Here is a 6,000-nt window from a genome sequence, read left to right on the forward strand (position 1 = left end):
ACAGAATCATGCTTTTCTGTGTAACGCTTTTGGTTGGTTTTCCTTCTTATTTCCGAACAACCAGGTTTAAGCAAAATGCTGGACGCTTTTTAAATACTGAGACTTTGATGGAGTGATAACAGGAAACGAAACCATTCTTTAAAAGGCAAAAACGGGAGAAAAAGAGAAAGAAAACATAAAGCAACAAACCAAATTCCCTGAGGTTCGGTGTGCCATCAGGGGATTTTTTATGGCTCTTCTGTCCATGTTGATGATGTACTGTACTACCGGTTGGTTCTCCTCTCCATCCCCTGTCACCTCATAGAATATTCTTTGTTATCATTGTTGTATGTTAATAGTGTATAAAATGGCTATCTTGTAAGAGTGCTGTCCTGATGCTAGTGTAGTGGATCTTCCCCTCCTCTCTTCCCCTTCTAGTACATATTGGTAGGTGTATCGTAATTAAGGTTAACAATTTAGATGTAGTTATTCAGATTTAGGACCAGTAAGGATAGAACTTTCTCTTATTTAAGGAAAAAAAAAAAAAAGAAAAAAAAAAAAAAAAGAAAAAAAAAGGCTAATAATTTTGGGAAGGTTTTCCTCGTTTGTTTTTGCTTTTTTTCCTTCCTTTCCTCTGTTGTTGTTTTTCTTTCCGTTGTTGTTGTTCTTTTCTTTTGCTGATCTGATGCGGTTCCAACTAACCAAAGGTCTCACGGCGTTAAAAATGCTGGCGAACTCTTACGGCATTTTGTAGATCCCCACCCTGTGGAAGGGGATGTGCCATACTACCTTAAATGCTAACGCTAGATATGCAAAACTGGATTTTTTTAATTTATTTTTTAAAAGAGGGAGGCACGGTATAATAAAACGATTTTACTAAGAGAAAAAAAAAAACAAAAAAAAAGAAAAAAAAAGAAAAACATATTTTTTTAAGAATGCTCAGAAGAAATTGCTAATCTGTGTGAATATGTTTTAGATGTTTATATACCTTTTGCGAAGTCCTAGTGGCCCATAGCACAAATGTCGTGGAACCCGGTACGTCTCGATGTGGCTACCTATGCTGAGGGTCCGTCAGTGCCCCGCTCATCTCGGACTCCATTCCCAAGGGGTTTTGTTCCTTCGTTCCCTCACTCGGGGGTTCTGTGTACCTTTGTGGCGTGGAGGCTCAGCACGCTTTGCTTTCAGTCCAGCACAGCGATTGACAGCCGCCGGCTGATCCAAGCTCCCACAGAGCGGCTTTGGGCCAGGGCTGAGCCCGCCAGGAGCTGCAGAACCCCAGGAGTTCAGCTCTCCTCCCCAGCCAAAACACAGAAAGTCGTTTGTGATGGGCTCCATTAAAATGAAGCCTGACCTGTCCCTTTTTTCATTTCTTACACTCATCCATGTTCATTTTGAGTCGAATTTGTAGCTTGGACTTTAAGGTAGCATGGCTCTCTTGCTGTATTTTCTTTTTCCATTGTACAGCAGCATTCATTCAGCTGGTGAATGTCACACATCTCGCTAGAGTAGTCAACCATTGGGTAGCTGTCAGTATATGACCTGAAAGGTGTTCGCGTTTCTTTTCCCCCTTCCCGCTCCGAAACCTCCGATGCTGTTTCCATCATGGGTGTGAATGAGGGCTCGTGCTGCACCACCACCGCTCTGCCACTCAGCACAGCCTAACCCAGAACCAAGCAATATTGTTTCCTCCATTTCTCTGCAGGCCAGCCATGGTTATGTATGATATTGCATACGAAACTGTTTACAAACAAAAAACAAAACACTAACTCGTAGCTGTCTTTTACGCTATGGAAATGTCTCTTGGGTGGAATCTTTTGAATTCTGTTCGTTGTTATTAATTTTATTTTATTTTATTTTATTTTTGGTGTTTGTTTTGGTTTGGTTTTTAAGCAAAATAGTTCCAACAGAAAACTGAGGGTCGTTCAGTGTAAGACGGGATGCATCGAAGACACACCGCGGGCCCGGGGTCTGCGCGTACACTGTAGAGTTTCATACATACAGAATCGAAGTCGAACCCATTTCTGTGTGTGAACACTACGTGAGGAGATTCTGTAAGCTAAGCAATACTTTAATACTGTAATAAAATTACCAAAAAAAATAATAATAATAAAAATAAGTAGTTTGAGAAGAGTAAATGCGCGTGCCGCGGGTGGGGGCGGCGCTGCCCCGGGCTCAGCTGTAACACCCAGTGGCGCCGGGCCTGCGTGTGTCGCTGCATGGCGGGTAGCAAACTGACGTCGTTCTGTGTCGTGCGAGGTCCGAACTCCATCAGTGCTAGAGTGCGAGTCAAAGCATTTCAGGTGGTCATAAATGTACCTAAATATACTATGGCACAGTGGCGAGCCTAGCCCTTCCTTTTATACTTTAGTATGAACTGATGAGAACTTTGGTAGTGACTTTTTTTTTATATATATACATATATATATGTATCTATATATATCAAGCATCTTTCAGGTCTCTGTGTATGGCTTTCTGAAGCCCTGTTGTAAAATACTACGTGGATGGGGGTCTCTCACATCACAGATGTGGAAAGTATAATTTTATATTTGTATTTTCAAATAAATAAGTTTGTGAAAGGTTTCCATCCTCTACTGTGGTCCAGAAATCAACGTGTTTGTCTGACAAAAAAATACAATAAACTGTTTTGAACAGATCTCCTTGTCCCTGTCATTTAGTGAGTGAGAAGTGCATGGTAGGGGTGTTCCTCACGGAGCTTCACACCTTCCTCACTGCGGGGTCAGTGGGGGTCTGTGTGGAAATGTCAATTTTGATACCACCGACAACATAAGATTTTGTGTTCGCCTCCCAGCTACTGAAATCAAATCTCAGCTAAAAGCAGAGTTGTAAAATAAGCAAAATTTTCCCTTCTCTGTCAAATTAGTGCCCTGATAAAGAGAACAAGGGACATAAACATGATTTGTGTCCCTCTCCTCCTGGCATAAAACGTTTATGGCTGAGCCTCGCTGCAGGGTCCGTGAGTCAGCCGGGCTCTGAGCTCTCAGTGCTCCCATCCCCCACTGCCGGATGGGATCCTCCAGTCGGGACCCTGGAGCTGGAACTCCCTAGGGATGGGATCCTGGATTTGGGACCCCTGCCACCACCGTTCCCTGCAGGCTGCAGCTCAGCAGCAGAAGCCAATCCAGTGCTTATTAATTATGAGCTTAAGCACTTCCCTTCATGGCTATTTACAAGGGCCGCCTCGTTATTAATAAGGAATAACACAATGGGGTGGCTGTAAAGCCCATTTGTTCCGCAGGGCACCCGGGCGCACTGCAGCAGTGCCCCAGGAGGGCTGTGACTGCTTCCATGGACAAACCCCCCAGCATCCCTCACTGATCTGCCTCACATACTGTACGACACAGTTAATTGCGAGTGTGCTGGGGTTGGACCTGAGCTGGTAAATGGAGGAACCGACAAGGAGCCAGAGTGGGGGCTGGCAGTGGCCATCCCATGTCCCATCATCACCGGGCACTAATTGCTGTGACATATTGCCTGGCACTCGCCTGGGGAGCGGGTGAGAGAAGCCTGTGTGTCGCTCCTGCTCAATAATAATTACTGATTAATAACGAGTTAAAAAGGCAATGAAGATGGAGACGTGCATTAACCAAGTGACCCCTGCCTCGAGCCAGCTATGGGGAGATGGCATTATGGAGTCATCACTTAAGGCATCACACAAAGGGTGGCTCAGATGCCCCCCAGATCTGCAGTGCAGTGCTGCCATGGCTCCCCGAGCTCCCACAGCCCCATCCTCAGGAGCAGAGCAGCACCGGGTGGGACTGGAGAACTGTTCTGCTCAGGAGCAGCGTGGTGAGGGCTCTGTTTTCCAAAAGAAGTCTGAATAAAAGAAGTGTTTTTCCTTTCCAGTTACTGCACTTCACTCGCAGCTCCTGACAGCTTTGAAAATGGCTCCAATTGAAATCATCATTTCATATTGATTTTGGGCTTTTTCTTCCCTCCCCCAACAGTGATGCACCGAAGGTGTTTTCAAGTGTTACTGAAATAGAAAGCTGCACTTTCCCCAGAGCTCCAGGCTCCCTCCATGCCTGTTCCGGGTGTCCCCATGCACAGGGGACAGTGCCCAGGGCCCAACACTGTTCCATGGGTCCCAGTCTCATTCCAACCCTCCTCTCCCAAACACAGAGGCTCCATATATATAACATAAACAAACACCAGCAAGAATAACAAGCACAAGAAAGCATGTATCTGTCTTTTTGTGCCCGGGTTGCATTTGAGCCACTAACAGAAACACAAAGGACTTGTACAGGGCTTTGTATCATCAAAGCCAGGCAGTGTTTTGTTTCTTCCTCCTCTGCCCTTTTCATCCGGAGATCCAAAGCACTCTCTCCCATTATCTCAGCACCTTTTATAGGTGAGGAATACCTCTTTCATCATGAAAGACCAAACCTGGATGGGCCTGCAGGTGCACACTGGGGCTGTGGCTGCCCTGTTCTGTCCCCTGCAGCCCCACTAACTTGGGCCCCCAGCTTGGTCCCACTAATGCAGAGGCTCTGGGACTTCAGCACCGCCAGTAGTGATGACAGTGACACTACAACTGAGCCTTCTCCCCACTCAGCCACACCGACCTGTGCATGGCAGCACAGGGAATGTCTTGGGCAGAGGAGGGTCAGCAGCACTGCACCCATCTCTGCCCCTCCACACATCTCTCTCTGCGCTGCAGTTTGCATCAATCACAATAAAACGCGGTCCCAAATGCTGCCCTTGGGGAGCACGGAGATGAAGGCATTCCACTCGGAGCCTCTGGAGCCGGCACTAACAATGCTGAGCCATTAGCAATCAGCATATCGGCACGGCATTGCGGCCGCTTCATAGAAAATCAAGAGGCAAAATAATTGAGTCAATAGCGATACGCAAGGATTGCTCCTTCAGCCCCATTCTTCTGCTAACAATTCTTCAGCAGGGCTGAACATTCAAAAGCTCAGGGAATCAAAAAAGAATTGATTTGATTCAGAGCTGCAGCCAGGGCTGTATTTAACACATCATTTTTGCTTGCTCTACATAGAACAGAAAAGCTGCCTTATGGCAGAAAGGCACCAAGGGCAGAGCCAGGGCTGAGAGCAGTGGAAGCAGCGCCCATCACACTCCGGGTCCAACCCTGCTCAACTGGAGGCACCGCTCCCATGCACTGGGGTGGAGGGCAGCAGTTAAGGACAATGCGTTCCTACAGCAACTCAAAGGAAGGCAGGGTGAGAACATGAGTGCATGAAGGGACGCGTGCTCAGCCCATCCCAGCAAAGCACAACCCTCCATCCACCACACAGCACTGCATGCACCCACTGTGCACCCACTGTCCCTCGGAGCTCTGGTGCCTTTAAGGCCATTGTGCTCCTAACGAGGTCCGTATGCTCCCTGCTGACACAGTGGGGACATTCAGACCCGCCACTGAGGCAGCTGATGGGACGTGTTGACGAGCAAGTCATGTTGCTATAATAAGAAGTGTTTATTTGAATAATAAGGTCAGGAGTTAAGTAGTTGGTATTCCACTCGTATGAAGCAGTTTGCACAGTGTCACTAATAATTAAAGGGGTTTTTGGACTAATCTAGCCGCTCTTCCTCAATGTACTCTACTCTGTTCAAGAAACTCATCAAAGCAGCGAAGTGATCTTCGAGGTTATTAATCTCCTTTGCTCCACAGCTGGAGCAAATTTATTTGCTTGAATTAGCATGTAATAAACTTATAATAATGCTGCCATATCCCTCACTTTAGAGATATAGTTTGTGTAATGAGTAGTTAAATCTAGGTAATGTAGCAATAGCTTTTAGGTTCAAAGATTAGGGGGGGGAAATACCCACAGTGCTGTCATCTCTGGGTGTTGGGATGTGGGCAATGGGAAATGGCACACGGGCAACCAGCAGTGCACAATGTGCTGGGTCCAGCAGGGAGCACTAGGACAAGGTCTGTGCACGGGGCTGGGCTCAGCACAGGGTGCCTAAGTGAGGGATTAATTCACTTCAGCTCACCAAGCTGAGCCTTTACCATTCGCAGCTTCTCTCCAACAATAA

Source organism: Coturnix japonica, chromosome 22, assembly GCF_054131305.1.
Source record: "Coturnix japonica strain WE chromosome 22, WE-NBRP24, whole genome shotgun sequence".
Classification (NCBI taxonomy): Eukaryota; Metazoa; Chordata; class Aves; order Galliformes; family Phasianidae; genus Coturnix; species Coturnix japonica.